Genomic DNA, 17,991 nt, shown 5'->3' with positions numbered 1-17,991 from the left:
ATAAAAATGGTTTTCCAATTATACCATGTTATAGAGATGTTGCTTCTTATTGTTGTAGACTGTGGTTTCACTTCATGAGTTTGCCTTGAGGTGGTTACGCAACTGGGTAGATCTTCTTCCCCCTCTATGTACAACCAAGTAGGTGCCTGACTGGACCTGAATCCGTAGCTCTAGAAGAAACAGACAGGCATCTTCTGAGATGCCCGAATCTCGGAGAGCCAGCTCAGGGACCACAGGGACCACACGGAGTCACAGCAGTCTGTGCATACACATCCTATCACCTCAACCTGTAATTATTAGCTAAAGCCCTGCTTTCAGGAGCAGCAACAGTAAATAACCAGCATTATTTAATATGTACACAATCAAGTCCTGTATACTTTTCCCCTGATCATTTTCAGTGGGTCATTATCCGTTTTGTTCTTAAACACAGATAAAGATTTGGAACAAATCTTGCCAAAGAAAAAATGGTGATAATAATAACTAAGTGAGAGGGAGACAGAGAGGAAGAGAGAGGGAAGGGGAGAGTTTGAAAGGAAGAGCGAGGTAATTTTTGGAAGAGGGAAGGGTAGGGAAAGGGTAGACTGAATCCCTGCAAAATCATGAGTGGGTACACCAAGTGTACCTTTGGAGCTTGTATAGAAATTTATAAATCAATAGCAGTCATCTTCAGAAATCAAAGTACTCATCACTAATTATCATACAATACTATTGAGGTGCTTTAGGATAGAGAAGTGTTTTGTTGTAACCAACATTCCTATAGAAAGAAAAATTTTAAAGATCTTTTGAATGGAGGTTCGAAACACTTAATATGTCCAAGTTTTTAATAGCCAAAACAATTAGGTAAGGATTGGAGGGAAAAAATGAGTATGTTCTATTTTAGCATGTAGCTGGATGATCTCTAATGGCCATTTTTCTTCTCCCATACTAAGGCATTATCTTTTTAAGAATTTTTCATATCTCTCTCTATTTTCTTGGCTCTAAACCCATTACCACCACAGCAGTTATATATGGCAGCTTGGCTCAGAGCTATGGTAAATAATGCTAATGCATAGTTCATTTTCAATGAAGAGTTGTTAAAATAAGTGGAATATGGGTATGTCATCATAATGGAAATTTCTGTGTAACACATGGATTTTAAAATCTCAGCATGGCAACATTTGATAAGACACAGAGTCACTCAAAAGAGTGAAAAGACATGGAAATTTCTTTGAAAAAAGTGAGTGTTGGATGTGAACGTACAAAATGTATTTTTTCAGGTATTACGTTCAGATGCTACCAAAACAACTCATTTAAAATCTCATTAAACCAACTACTTAACATCACTTGGAGAATGAATTCAGTATTTTATTTCCCTTTTATAACTTATAATTATTGGAACTAGTTTGCAGATATGGACAACCTTAATCATAAGGTTACCCATAAAAAGATATGATACATGACTCTTTTTGAATTATGGTTTTCTCAGGGTATATGTCCAGTAGTCATGTACCACAATGTTCATTGCAGCACTATTTACAATAGCCAGGACATGGAAGCAACCTAAGTGTCCATCAACAGATGAATGGATAAAGATGATGTGGCACATATATACAATGGAATATTACTCAGCCATAAAAAGGAATGAAACTGAGTCATTTGCAGTGAGGTGGATGGACCTAGAGACTGTCATACAGAATGAAGTAAGTCAGAAAGAGAAAAACAAATACCATATGCTAACACATATGTATGGAATCTAAAAAAAAAAAAATTATTCATGAAGAACCTAGGGGCAAGATGGGAATAAAGATGCAGACCTGCTAGAGAATGGACTTGAGGACACGGGGAGGGGGAAGGGTAAGCTGGGACAAAGTGAGAGAGTGGCATGGACATATATACACTACCAAACATAAAATAGATAGCTAGTGGGAAGCAGCCACATAGCACAGGGAGATCAGCTCTGTGCTTTGTGACCACCTAGAGGGGTGGGATAGGGAGGGTGGGAGGGAGAGAGATGCAAGAGGGAAGAGATATGGGGACATATGTATATATATAACTGATTGACTTTGTTATAAAGCAGAAACTAACACACCATTGTAAAGCAATTATACTCCAATAAAGATGTTTAAAAAATAAATAAATAAAAATTTTTTAAAAATAAATAAAAATATAAAGTAATAGTGTAAAAAAAAGAGATATAATAGAACTTGGGAAATGCCCATCATGTGTTGTTCAGTTAGTATCAAGAATCTTGAAGAGTTCCCCCATCCTCAACCCCTTAGCAGTGTTGGTAAAGAATAATGTTTTCCTGGGGACATATGTATATGTATAACTTATTCACTTTGTTATAAAGCAGAAACTAACACACTATTGTAAATCAATTATACTCCAATAAAGATGTTTAAAAAAAAAAGGATATAATGGAGATAAGTAATAAAAAAAAAAAAGAATAATGTTTTCCAGTTGGCATGTCTGCAAACTTCTGGCATTTTGCTAAGAGCAAATTACATTTTCACTATATAAAGATTTTGATGAGACAGTATAAAGTAGTTCAGGGGTGCCCAGTATAGCCTCTTAGGTTAATAATGTTAATTTAAAAGGCTTCCAAAGTAATAATAGACATTTTATGCGATAGATTATGATGACTCATATAGCCTGCCTGGTCTAGTCGTTTAATATGAAGGATATCTGCAAATTAAAAAGCAACTAGTTTTCTTTAGTAAGAATTTGTATTTAGATGATTTATATCCAATACATCCTTAATTATTAATGTAAGCCTATGATGCCAAGTTGACCACCCATTATCTCAAAACAAAGTATTAAAATAAGTTAAATAAATTTCATAAATTCAAGGTACCTTGAATTAAAATGCATGGTGGAAGTATACGGGAAGAGACACAGCTATAGCCTGTAAAACTTGATCTGCTTCAATGACAAACTCCTAAAACTAGTTTATTTCATAGGCGGCCTACTAAGTAGGTAACTAGAATTAGCAGCAGGTGTTTGATAATATAACATGAAACACAAAACTCAACCTCCAACGGCATCCTGTATTTTCTAAAGCAGTTCGTTTTACGTTTGGTTGCTCTCCAAGTTCTCTGAAGTTTACCCAGTACTTAAACATGACTTTTAACCATGACTTCCATTCCTTAATACATATTCCAAAATTTACTTTCTGCCTCTGCTCTCTCTGGTAACAACTGCTCATTTGTACTGACTCATATTCAATATTTGGTCCATGATGGCTAATATTATTTTCTTACCTACTTAAAAGAAACCCAGTTATTCATCTTATTGCATTTTCTCACTAGAACACTTCCCTAATTTCTAAAATTTTAAGGTAATATAATATTCTAGGTCTCCATTTTTATTTCTGGTCCAATTTGCCAAGAAGGTACCATCTGCATTTTTCTCCACCACATCCCCTGGCCTCTCATCCACATTTCTTGCAAAGGTAATTGGAAATCTTTCTATTTTTGGTAAAGAGAATTACAAAAGGAAACAATGCACTTGGCTTGGAATCTGTTGCCACCAAAAGATGTATTATTTACTTCAGGTTTATGGTACTGTTAACTTTTAGCCACTCAGGCATAGCAATGAAAACCGAAGTCCACGGTACAATGTATATGCCCAACTTCATCTCCAGATGCATTTATCTAACAACTTGGACATCTCCACCTGGATGTCCCAATGGCATCTCAAACCTAACTGTCTGAAGCTGATGCCCCATCTCCTTGGCACACTTGTCCCCCTTTCTGGTTCCTGCACCTCAGTGAATGGCACCATCAGCTACCAGCTGCATTGGGTGAAAATAGAGCAGAAATGTCCATTCAATGTCAGTCCATTCGTCTGACATTCAATCAACAATGATTCCCAATTGCTTGTAACTGTATAAAATCCCTTAACTCTCTCCCTTCATCTCTATCCCTCTGCTACAGCCTCTCTGTTCAGTCCCTTCCCATCTCTGCCTCCAGATTTCCCTGACTTGAGTCTCTGCCTCCGATCTTGCTGAATTCCAGTCGATCTCTCCACAGCTGCCAGACATGGAAATCTGTGTCCATCACTTCCTCTATGGATCCTCTAGTAACTTTCCATTACCATTGTCATAAAAACCAAGCTCTTTAGCATGACACAGAAGACTAAGTATTGGTTTTACCTACCTCCCCAGTCTGATCTATCAATGGTCCCATGGCCCCATGCAACCCTTTATAGCCTGCATTCTAGACCTACCCATTAAATTCATAGTCTAGTCTCACACCTCTTCCCTGACACATATGGTATTTTAACTTCTTTAAGTGTCCTTATGCTCCTTCACCTGATTAATTCTCTCTGCTCTTAGAAATTCATCTCAGATGTCCTTTCCTTTGAGAAACCTCCCCTGACTTGACCCCTGGGTGGAGGAGGGGTACCTCCAGAGCCCTTCCTGCTACCTCTAGCATTTCTATTTACTCTTTGCAATTAAAACTGTATGAAATTTTTCCACTTCTTTGAATTATATCCCCACTTGCCTGTCCTCATACACCTCCACATGACTGAACTGTAAACTCTTTGAGGTCACGGAGGATGACCGTTCTTTTACATGTAACCTGACACCTCGCACAGTTTCTTGCACATGGAAGTGCTCATAAATGCTTGTTCCAGGGACAAATGAAGTTAACTGATACATTTTTGACTATGTACAAACTTCCGGGGGTTTTGTTTGTTTGTTTTTGCATCTTTTTCAACTGGGATTTTTCAAAGAAGTTTTTAATGATTGGCTACATGAGCAAAACTAATTGTGGTCACTTTGTACTTTATTTGGCCAGTTCTTCAAAAGAGCAGCCTGGAATGGGGAGAAACTAAAAGTGAGAGAAAGAGGGGAAAAGAATGCTCAGGTAAGCTACAAATTGTCTAATAGTACTTTGTGCATTAAGAATGAACACACTTTTAAAGGTGGTATAAAGTTTTACAGTCATAACTTTACTTTCCATGATCTGTGACGTTGGGGTCAGCTTCCAAGATGGACAAAATACACAGGAGCCTACACCACATCATTTGAAGGGTTCTGTCAAAATTCCTATCTGTTAGCAACTGTCTTCTGTTTGCCCCTCCAAACCCAGGTTCTGCTCTATGTATGGTCCCTCAGCCACCAGTTGAGTTCACCCAATGAGGAGCCCCCAGAGGAAAAGGGGGGAAGGAGGAGGTGAGGGAGGGCTTGAGCCTCTTGGCCCCCTCTCTGCAATGTCACCTCAGGCGGCTGTTCCTGGGCTGAAGATCATTGCCCCCGTCAGGGCAGCCTCCTCTGTATGGCTACTCCTCGTGGCTCTAATTTTTTTTTCTTTTTATTGGGGAATAGTTGTTTTACAGTGTTGTGTTAGTCTCTACTATTCAGCGAAGTGGAGTTCCCTGTGCTATACAGCAGGTTCTCATTAGTTATCTATTTTATACATATTAGTGTATATCTGTCAATCCCAATCTCCCGATTCATCCCACCCTCCCCCCTTTTCCCCCCTTGGTGTCCATACGTTTGTTCTCTACATCTGTGTCTATTTCTGCCTTGCAAACCGGTTCATCTGTACCATTTTTCTAGATTCCACATATACGCGTTAACGTGCGATATTTATTTTTCTCTTTCTGACTTACTTCACTCCTAGAGACTGTCATACCGAGTGAAGTAAGTCCTATTGGGCTCTTGTAGCTGTTCTCTGTCCTCATTCCTTCAAGACTAAGGGCAGTTGTGATGCAGTAACAGATTACTAACCACAGGCGATTCCACTCTACCCTGTGTACCTCTACCTTTGTAAGAGAGTAAGTACATGTGACTCTACCTTTGTAAAGAAACCTTCCTCAGAGGATAGATAATTCACATATGCCTCTTCTTTCCCATCAGGATACAGACTGACATACACCCTCCTCATTTTGTTAATGTCATCATTTGAGTCCTACCTCTGTATTAAGGCAGTTATCCAGGGGGGAGAAGAAAAACTGTGAAAGAGGTGCGATTTCATCCCATAGGAGCTATTAATTATATGAATAGATGTGTTACATTTCCTGGAGACAATGGGTTTCTTTACAGCAAAGAAGGCAGGACACAGATTGCTCTTGTCTTAGGTATAAGGTACCAAGGAGTTAAGTGGCTGCAGAGAGATGCTAGAATGGAAGGGGAATGAGGTAACAGGCAAACAAAAGTAGTTACCCTGTGTGTGTGTGTGTGAGAGAGAGAGAGAGAGAGAAAGAGAGAAAGAGAGAGAGAGAGAGAGAGAGAGAGAAAGAGAGGCTCTTAACTGAGAGAAAGAAAAGGTTTTTTTTTTTTAAGATGTAAAGGCTTTAGGGGGAGCAGTTACCACTCTGTGTCCCAGTCAGCACCACTGTGTCTACTGTGTGCAAGTCATCCCCATCCCTGCTCCCAGCAGGCACTGCCACCTCTGTCCCTGGTGTCCTGCACACACACCTCAGGTGGTTCATCTACCTCCCAAGGGACAGGCCCTGGGGGGAAAGACAGAGTTTTTCAGATTGTAGAACCTCAGTTTGCTTTGGCCTGAAACAGCAATTTAAGTGTAAACTTCTTCCTCAATCTATCTTCCAGGCATCAGAGGTGGTCTGATCTCAGGACCTGACTGGAAGCTCCTGGTGGCAAGTGTCAGGCCAGGTACAGGCTCGCGTTTCTGGAAGAAAACATTTGGGTCGATGCTCTAGAGATGTTGGCCAGATAAATTATTACCTAAATGGTTTCACTGTTTAAAGTTTGGGGGTTGTTTTTTTTTGTTTTTTGCTGTTGTTGTTGTTGTTTTAGCCTGTGAAAATTGTCTTAATATTTGAATGGGGAAGGTAGGAAAGAAGGGGACAAAAGTAGTTGTGAGGAGGAAGCACATTTTTAGTAACTGAATTCTAGACGTGGTTCTGTTTCTTATGTGATGGTAATCACATGTACTTACACTCTTCCTCTGTAAAATAAAATAATAACTCCCTTATAGGTTCATTGTATTAACTATTGATTTCTTCCTTTTCATTTCAAGCAGCCATCCGATTCTAAAATTCATAATGATCTTTTAAAAGACAGATTAATTCTTTCTCATTGTTGCATCAACACTAGATTTCTACTGATCTAGAAACCTGTAGTTTTATTTGCTCCACTCCCACCCCCAATAACTGATCACCTATCAAAACCATAGAATTATGTAACTGTATAAATCTGGGCTCTGTTTAAAGTCTGCTGGCACAAGTCTCTATAGGCCAAGGAGTTGCTTTATAAAAAGCATCTTCGGTTTAATTAAACTCTTCTGACAATCGACTTTGTGGAAGTGAACATTTTCATTTCTTCTGAAGCAGGAACCTCAGAATCAGCCAGAAAGCAAATTTTCTTGTGCTAGCCCCACAGGCAACATCAGAGGAGAAGTTGACCACTCAGTCACTTGGCATTAATTCACTCTCTTGAATATACTGCCAACAAGGGTATAAATTCTATTGGTGGTTTTTGTGAATTGGACTCTGGTCAACTGAGGTCTTGACTCAAACCACCAACTCATTTCACATAATTGACCGCTCAGCCCTCAATCTGCAATAACATTTTTCTGGGACTTACCTCCTAGGTATAGGCAAGATTTGAATCAGTGCCCTCAGGGCAAGAGGCTTCATAGTACATCATTAATAATCTCTGCATTCCATTCACTCAGATAAGGCCTTGTGGGCTGGGGAAATATTCACAGGTTTTATCTGTTTGGGTTGGCACCACTGTGCAGCCAAGCTTAGCCCAGCCAGTTCAGTTCACCCCAAGCCACGAGTCTACCTTTGGGTAAAAAAACTGTGGGGAAGTAAACATAAAGGGAGATGTCACATATGAGGAAGCCACAAGTATCCCTGAAAAGGTGAAAGTCAGTACTGTATAGCAAGAACTTGTCATTAAAAAGCCTTTCCTTGTTTTCGTATTTGGGGCATATTTGCTCTGTGGAACCATCTCTAAAATGAATATATTAGAATATCACTACTCAAAAGTGGTGCAAGAATTGATCAAACAATTTTTTTTTCTTTTAATGTCTGGAAGTTATTAGGGGAACAAAATCCCTGGGCACATGTGAGTGGCTTAAATGCTTTTTATTTATATTATATAAGAATCAGGCAAAAATTATGAAAAGAAAGTATAATTGTTAAAAGGAAGGGTCTTAATCATTTCTGACAGCATCAAGCCCTTGAGTAATCTACCAATGTTAAGAAACACAGCATAGCAAAATCTTAATGATAGGACCTGTCTTTTATTTATATGATTTTCTTATGTGCATGTGATTTAAATGAATGAAGCACTTAAACTTTTTCAATCTTGAGTACATCTGACTGTAGTCAACACCTAAGAACATTTGGTCAGCAGTGATTCAGGTGTTTTCTTGATGAATCTTTGGATTGTCCCCAACTCAGGTTTAATTTCACATTTAGCTTTACTGTAAACAACCATAGATACACCAAAGGGCTTTTATAGGTCTTTTAAAAAAATTTTTCATTAACAATTTATAAAACTATAACTGAAATAGGTCTTGATCTTTTTTGATGATTGAGGTGTCTTCTTGGCAACTGTATATGTATTAAGGTAAAACATGACTCATAATTTCTTAGTCACCCAGAATTGTCTGGAAAAATCATGTAAGGAGAAAAAAAATAAAACTTTTAAAGTAAAACTTACTCCCATATTAACTAAAAATAAGAATATTTTAAAAATGTTTTTAAGTTAAAAAAACTTATTTTCAGAATATTTTCTAACAATCAATTCTGTTAACCCCATTTTCTCTTTGGCTTTGGAGGCTTTATCCATTTTCTATTGTCCACAGCCCTTCTGATTTGCAATCTGGTATGTTTGCCTTGTAAATCTGAATCATACATAAACCGGCCATGTTTTCTATACCTGGAATACTCAGTTGGCAATATTCCTACAAAATGTCCCATTGCTAAGAGAAAAAACAACAAAAAAAGAGATTTGATTCAATCCCCTTGCCTACTATGTGCATTTCAACCAATAAATTTTAATGGATTTGAATCATTAACTGAATCTATGATCTTAGACTATAGTGTTATTAGTTACACAATGCAGTGCTCAATTTGGGACTCCTTATTAGATTAATCTAACTGTGATGCCTAAAGTTTAGGTTAGGGAAATGTCAGCACATATTAATTTATTTAATTTTAGAAGTACGTATCAGAGAACAAAGCAATTTGCGAAGTTAAATTGTCTTTCCACATATCAGATTCATGATCTTCTGGGTTCACAGATCAAGTCCCCTTCTTCCTATGCACCATGTGAAAACCACAAAACACTGTTTAGCTTACACAATGTGTTATACACAGCAAGGCTCGCTCCTTCTGTGGGTACAAAGAAGGTAATTCAATCTTAAAGTTCTACTGCTGTCATAAGTGTTTATGACATCACCAAGACCTAGCAGCTGAATCGTAGCTTTGTCTTCTCCCTGCCAACATGCATTATTAGAGATGGACCCTCAAAGTCTAAGAAGTCATTTTAACCCCTCCTATACAAAAATTGCTGCTTATGAAAATTCCCTGAATTGTCGGGATAGTAGAACAAATGACTGCTAGTCTTTCTAATAACCCTACCAATGGAGAGAGGCACAGCCCTTGCTGTTAATTCTGAGTTCACACACAATCGTGCTTTTCATTCCCAGACCTCCAAAGCTCTTACAAGTTAGTGAACATCTTAAGATCACCTCCCTAGGTCCAACCCTGAAGGCCCAGTTATTTCAAGTCTTACTTCCTGGATAAAGACAGGGTAGGCATTCGGGAAAGAACATGGGGTTGGACTTGGAGAAAAAATGGTTCAAATACGTTCTCTACCACTTACTAGTCAAGGTGGATAATGCCAGTCTCTGTTCCTTCTGCCATTTGTGTGGGAGCTAAGGGCTTTGGAGGTGAATGGCCATGACCATGGTTCAAGGGATGATTCATGATCACTTAAACCAGACAATATAAGCCTGTTGTCATCATATCTTTTGGGGTGGAGATAACCCAGCCTAAGCTAGTTAGCATATGGCTTTCTTATAGCCATGATGATTGATCACCTTGTGATCATTGATCACCACAATATGTGGCCATGTGACCTAAGTTTGTTCTAGCCTAATAGAGCTTAAACCTTTCATACATTGATTGTTTCCTTTTCTTAAGGGTGGTGTGGTATGCAGTTCAGAGGCTTGAAGCTCCTGCAACTACCATAAGATGAGACACCTGAAAGACAAAGCCAACACAAGAAGAAAGGCTGAACTAAAGAATCTCAAAGTGAAGGAGCCAAAGACCTTATCAAACCATACCTGAAACTTACATTACCTCACCACTTTTCAATTACATGAGCTAATTATTTATATTGTTTAAGACGTTGGAATTGGGCTTTGTTTCTTGAAATCAAAGTACCCTAACTGGTTCACTGGCTTCCTAATCTTCAGATTTAGTGACCTCATCTAGAAAATGAAGATACCAGCAACTACCTTCTAGGGCATTTTTTGAGAAATAAATAAAGTGACATACATAAAATATTTGGCACTTAGTAGCCCTTTTCTATCAGTGGCCCAAATCAGTTTTCTAAATTCTTAAAGGACTTGCCTGCAGTATGCATATTTATCATTCTGCATAGGCACTTTAAATTGTGTTGTTAATTTTAGGATTATGGATTTTTAAATTGGGGTGGGGATTGGCCATCAATAATCCCTTTGAGAACCAAAAGAGAGCCACAGATTCTATCAGAAAAATCAATCAATATGCATTGATGAAGGAAACAGCTGCTGTAATACACAAGGAGGGATATCCTATAGTTAAAGAGAAGATTAACAGACTAGACAGACTGATGGAACTCTTTCATTTAATATCCATCCCCAACAAATATCATGACCTCTTTGAATAAGTTTATAAGTCCACTTTACATAACTCTGAAGTTTGTTAACCTAATGCTATAGTTCACCTCTCCTACTCAGTGTTGCAAGTTTTCTGCTACCTAAGTGACCCTGGTCCCCCATCTCCTCTGAATCACAAAACTTCCCCTCTGTTGCTGAAAAAAGTAATTTTTATGAATAATCTTAGTTGAATATGTGTTTTGTTTTGTTTTTTATAAATTTATTTATTTTATTTATTTTTGGCTCTGTTGGGTCTTTGTTGCTGCGCGCGGGCTTTCCCCAGTTGCGGCAAGTGGGGGCTACTCTTTGTTGCTGTGTGTAGGCTTCTCATTGCAGTGGCTTCTCTTGTTGCAGAGCATAGGCTCTAGGCGCTTGGGCTTCAGTAGTTGAAGCATGTGGGCTCAGGAGTTGTGGCTCACGGGCTTAGTTGCTCCACGGCATGTGGGATCTTCCAAGACCAGGGCTGGAACCCAGGTCCCCTGCATTGGCAGGTGGATTCTCAACCACTGCACCACCAGGGAAGCCCTATGTGTGTGTATGTATTTTTTTTAAAGTCTTTGATTTTGATATGCTAAGCTGTCAAAGGAGTTAATGCTGTCTAATTCCAGACACTGTACACTCTCTTCCTCCAACAGTCAGTTGTTAGTAAACCACTAAGCCTTATGTTAAAGCTCATAGGTTCAGGTTAAGAACACTTCGATTAATTTTATACTATCTGTATCATTTAGGCTTTGCTGCTTCACAACCTACCCCAAATTTAATGACTTGAAACAATACTCATTATTTAGCTCATGGTTCTGCTGGTCAGCAATCTGGGCAAAGTTCAGCTTGTTGGTTCTCTTGTTTTCACTTGGCTCTCTCGTGTACCCACATCAGCTGTTGGAGTGATGAAGGGTTGCTGATCTAGGATGGCCTCAGCTGGAATCAGCTCTATCCCCTGTGGTCTTTCATTGTCCAGTAGCCTGTTGAGCTTGTTCTCATAATGGCAGTGGGGTCTGTTGGGTTGTACTCCACAGGCCTGCAAGCCTTGTAGTTGCCAGCCTCAAGACCGAAGAAAGAGCCCAGAGACAGTGACAGAGACATCAATGGTTTATTGGACAGGAGATCTTACACAAAGGGTCCTGGAGCGATCCCCACTGTGTGTGGCAGACAGTGGGCAGGAAGTGGCAGCAGTCTTTGCTACTTGGGGCAGGGGGCTACCATTTATAGGGGAACTGACATCAGGTGGGCTCATCAGTTATCAGGGACTAATTTAACCCTATAATTAAGAAGATTGGATAGTCATGTGAGTGAAGCAAGGACTGGCCGAGAAGGGGATGTACAGAGAGAAAGAGAACAGCCACCTTGAATGGCCTGACCATACAGGGTCCAAGAGAGAACATAGATGCACACAAGGCTTCTGGAGGCCTGGTTAGAGGATGGGCACCATGTCACTTCTGCCACATTCTGTTGATCCATTCAAGGCACACGCCAGTCCAGGTTCAAGGATCAGGAAATAACCCAACCTCTTGGTGTACAGAGCAGCAGAGACACATTGCAAAGGTGTATGACCACTTTTGCAATTAACCTGCCACACTCCCTTTCCCTTTCTACACTGTAATTCCTCAAAAATTCTGTCATATTACTTGTACCCTCAGTGTTTATCAGTGCACTTCCCACCCAGGGTACTTCTCATATAAGTTCAATGCAGGTTCCCCACAGGACATGGTGATGGTGACTGTCTTAGACCATTCAGGCTGCTATAACAGAACACCATAGACTGGGTGTCTAACAAGCAACCTAAATTTATTTCTCACAGTTTTGGGGGCTGGAAAGTCCAAGATCAAGTTGGGGGCAGATTCGGTGTCTGGTGAGAGTCTGGTTCATAGAGGCCATCATCTCTCTATGATTTCACATGGTAGAAGGAGCCAACAAACTCTCCAGGACCTCTTTCATAAGGGCACTAACTCCATTCACGTGGGTTCTGCCCTCTTGACTTAATCAACTACCAAAGGCCCTGCTTCCTAACAGCATCATGTTAGGGACTGGGATTTCAATTTTAATTTTGAGGGGACACAAGCATTCAGTCTATAATAGTAACTTCTTTGACCATTGTATCCATTTATGACAAAACTGGTCAGCCAAAAGATTTGTTCGTGTGGGAATAGAGCCACAGCCACTGCAAACAGTTAGGTTAATTGGTTACAAAGCAATATTTATCTCAGTCATTGCACAACCCTGGCTGCACAACAGAATCAATTGTGGTGTTTTGAAACTTATGGATGCCCACCAGGGACAATTCAATCAGAATATGAGGCTGGGGCCTGTACATATGTAAGAGCTCCACAGGTGATTCTACTGCACAGCTATGGTTGAGAATGATTGATTGAACTATCCACTCACCTACCCATCTATTAGAGCCATGGTTCTCAAAATCACCTAGAGATCCTGTTAAATACAGACTGCTTGGCTCCACAACCCAAGTTTCTGACTTAGCTGATAGATCTGTCTGACATGGGGCCTAGGTGATGCTGAAGAAGCCAGTCCAGGGACCACACTTTGAGAACCACTGTTGTAAAGGAATATGGCCCATTGGCATTTTAAAAGTACATCATCTCAGAGATGTATTTGTCCCCAGTACTGCCAAGAAGGTAGAAGTTTCTATCTTACAGACCTGTAGTAATTCCAGGAGAGGAAAGGATGGTTTCTCCTACACCTATCAATGTGTGGGTCCCACATCCAGTGATTCTGATTAAATGGGGACCTAAGCATTGTAGATTAGAATTTGCCCCAGGTGATTCCAATGTGCTGCCAGGATTAAGAGCTACTAGCCTCATTTTCTATATCTTGTCCCAAAATCAGCATCATCAACATCACCTGAGAACTTGTTCAAAATGCAAATTTCAGGCTCCACCCCAGATCTATTGAATCAGAAATTTTGGGGGTGGGGCCCAGCAATCTGTTTTAACAAGCCCTTCAGGTGATTCTGGTAAATGCTAAGCTTTGAGAGCCTCTGTATTAGTGTATAGTAACAATGCAAGGCAGCAATTACTGCCAAGCGAGTGACAACGATTCCAAGCCCCATCCGACTTCCAAGAAAGTCATGCTAGGGAGTTCACTGGAGTTGGGCCACAGAGGAGAGGTAAAATCTGAGTGAGCAGAGAGAAGATGGACCTGTAATACTCCTAGCCAAAAGAAGTATGTAATCACGTGGGCATGAGGGGAATGGGGGGGGGTCAGAATCCACAGGTGGTCCCGGGGTAATTAGCTGACCACACTGGAGGTGAGGGTTGTTTATACAGTGAAGTAGAGGGACATAATTCCACGTTGGATCACAGCCTGTTCCAGAATTTCAGGAAGAGACGGAAAGCTGCATGATGTGGCTGTTCCAACACCCAAACCAAAGCAACAAATGACTTTCAGAACCCCAGGTACCTTCAGAGAGCTGGAAAGAAAATCAGTGGCAGAGAGGTGAATTCTCGTGCTATGGGAAAGAGGGGGAAGGAATGGCTCATTGTGAGAACATGATATGCCCCCTTTCAGAGAATAGATAATGCCAGGGGCACTGTTTCCTTTCCTCATTCAACAAGCCTTAGGGAGTGCTTCCCATATGCCAGGGATCATGTTAGTCACTGGGAATATATTTGGGAACAAAACACAATCCCTGCTTAGTCAGAGAGGACGAGTCAAAGGCACCCACAAAATGCACATTACTTCAAGGTGTTTCATCATATCCAAGAAACCACACTTTGCTAGCAGTGTCTTTAAAAAAACACTTGTTCAGATTTAGATACCTAAATGCTATCCCTCATCCGTCTTCCCCTCTGAGGTTCCCCCAGGGAGAAACACACAATGAACAATTGCTAAAACGGGAAAAAAGTACCATGAGCATGCAGCCAAGCCTGCCCAACACAGGGTTTTCTGGGGAAAATGTAATCAAGGACCAAGATTCTTGGCCTAGATGAGTGTTTCTATTCTATTTCCTTAAATCCAGAAATACATATTTTGCAAAGGAAGCAGCAAAGGAAGCCCTATGCCAGTTAGCCAATCAAGTGTGGGAATGCCTCCACTACCCAGGATGGAACACAAGAAAAGAAATCACTAGACTGACCTAGACCACCCTGCCGAAGGTTAAGTCAATCCCTGTGCAAAGGCCAGGCTGCCACATGGGAGAACATACAGGAAGTGGAAATATGGTTAGTTGGCCTCAAGGAGTGAGACCATCTTTCAAAATCAACCATTTGTGAAAGAGCAGTGAAAGAGAAGATTGAATTATGGGCACATGCCTTATAAAGCACAGTAACCCTGCCCCACAGTAAAAAGCATCCTGATCAATATCTGGGGGTATGAGCCATCACCTTTTCTATTCTTTCTTCCTTAGAAAGGACATAGTAAAGGGACAAGGGGAGCTGGATCTTACACAAGGAATTAGGGTGGTGATCCACCTGACATCTAAACTATTTAGCTCACGATATAAATCTGTATCAATCCATACAGAGGTTCTTAACCGGGGCTCTTATCAAGAACTGGCAAATATTTGTCTCCTTTATTTAATTATTTATTTGATTGCATCCAATCTCTTGGTTTTAGTTGCCATTTTCATGTTAGTGACTCACAAACATCCATTTCCAGCCCATACTTCTTCTCTGAACTCCAAACTTACATAATACGTAGCCTCTTGAATACCTCAGTTGGAAGGGTAGCGGGCACTTCAAGCTTACCTAGCCTAGAGCTTGGGATCCCTCCCCCCTGGAGCCTGCTTCTTGGAATGGCAGCTCTAATCATCCATTTATTCCCATGTCTTCCCGGGACACTTACCATAGAATCCTACAAGGCCCTACATGAGCTTGACCCCACAGCCTCACTGATCTTAACCTCTACCCGTCTTCTCCTTGCTTAGAAAGATGCTTAGAACAGCGTCTTTGCTGTTCCTGGGCTATGTCAACATTCCCACCTTATATGTTTGGTTCTTCTCTTTCCCTCTTCTCTCACAGACCCATGTGGATTCCTCCTTCACTACATTAGGTCTCAGTTCAAATGTCACCTCAGTAGAAAAAGCCTTTCCTAACCATCCTGTCTAAAAGAGCTCTTCGCTTAATCTCAGTCCTTTATGCTGACTGAGCTTTTTTTTTTTTTAATTGTACTCATCACCATACTATACATTACATTAATTTGTTTATTGACTTAATGGAGTGTTTCGCCCAACCCGAATATAGACGCGACAACAAGGAGGGCTTTGTTCTTATATCTCCACATAACTTGCACAGTGGCTGGCATATAGTAGATGCTCAGTAAATACTTGCCAAATTATCTTTACAAATCAGATCTGGGACATCTGAGAATGAGTCTTGGAGGAGTTCTGTTGTGTATACATAACATCCAGCTTTATGCAGTAAGGAACACATGACAACTGAAGAGCCCTTCAGCTCCATGGCTCTTAGAAATTTCTAGCTCAGCTCACCCTTTGCTTGATTCATCACTACACACTCACGTTCTCCTTATCTCCCCAGTCAAATGGTCTAAGAATGGTACCCATATCTTTGAACACCCCCCCCATCCCAATGAGATGTGTGGTCTGGGAAATGACTGCCCTGCTGCTTCCAGATGTGGGATTCAGACTCTTCCACATGTGTGAGACTGCGTGAGTGAAAAAATATTAGACTATCCGGGACATTTTTATGGTCCCTGGGAAAACCATAACACAATAGTTAAATTGGGTACTGCCAAGGGAATACAGGTTGAATAATCAGAATTCTAATGCTTAGATCTACTTAAAGCAAATTGAATAAACTATTTGAAAACAACACTGCTGAAGACAGCTAATAAAACTTGAGAGATCATGGATTTAATGAAAATGTGTTAACAATGGGTTTGCTGAAGGACAACATTTTGGTCCTTACGTTTGGGAGCTCATTTTAGCTTCTTGTTGGACTAGTTGGCAGTACTGATGATTAGCCTACCCAAAATTCTTTTTCAGAATTTCAGAGGATCTAGAATGTGTTCAACTCTAATTTGACAATCCAATGTTCTATTTAAACTGGAAAATTATTTGCAAATCACTGGAAATAAGTATCTCAATTCATGGGTGATTCATCCGAATGAACCTCTCTGGTAATAAATTAAAAAAAGTAAACTCAAAAGTACTTTCTTTTTGCCAAACCCTCTCCATATGTATCTCGTCAGCCTCCAAGGGGTGACTCCAATCTCACTTTTAAGACTGTAGCCTCCATGCACTTCTGTCATTTGCTCAGTCTCCCATGTATAAAGTATAAGTACCAATGACACTAATCTCTGGAAGGAAGGAAAAAATAATCCTAAAGGCCTTCATTAGGTTCCCTTTCCCTTTCAACCATCAAATCTAATCACCTCCCCCCTTCATTACTCCCTGTCAAAACCGTAAGTGGTAACAAGTTTGATTTTCACCAAATATATTTCAATTTCACTCTCTGACATTGTAGTAGCAAGGGTCTGGGCAGAGGCCACAGTTTTATCTACTAACACTTACAATCAAAATATGAAGTCTCACCCACAGTAAGAATTGAAGACATACATGCTCTGATGCTTTTTTCCCTAATTATAGAGACACTCCATTTTCTCACCTGAATTTTTTTTAGCAAGGTCGCATACACAGGAAACTCAGATTTTACTTGAGTCCTACATCTAAGGTTCATAAAACCTTTTACCCATTGTTCTCTTCTTCCAACTCCAAAAGCTAAAAAGAACTTTTTCAAGGATATTTCTTTCTCTACAGTAATCTGTACTTTTCCAGTGCATTATCTCACAATCTACTGGACCTTTTGAATTTATAGGAGGCAAGAACATCACAAAACTTCCCAAAAGTATGACCAGAAATCTATGAGACCAAGAATCATGTGTCATCTAATTCACATCAAACCAAGCAATATCTGCTGATCACATACTATGGGCAATGTCCTGGGAAAGGCAGTGGTGACTATTAGACACCACAGAGAATCATAAAGCAGAAAGCTTTATAGCATCGGCCTCAGGCTGGTAGTAAGCAAAGGTGTCATTTAAGAGGTGTGATTGGAGCATTAGGGAAAAAAACACTTCATGCAAAATTGCCTTCCTTACCCAGGTGGCACAGATTTGGGAATGCCAGGAGATTAGGGCTTCAACTTGAATTCTTCTATAATTCTCATTCAAAGCACCAGTGTCCCTG

This window comes from Phocoena sinus, chromosome 15 (genome assembly GCF_008692025.1).
Source record: "Phocoena sinus isolate mPhoSin1 chromosome 15, mPhoSin1.pri, whole genome shotgun sequence".
NCBI lineage: Eukaryota > Metazoa > Chordata > Mammalia > Artiodactyla > Phocoenidae > Phocoena > Phocoena sinus.
Note: the sequence above shows the minus strand (reverse complement) of the source record.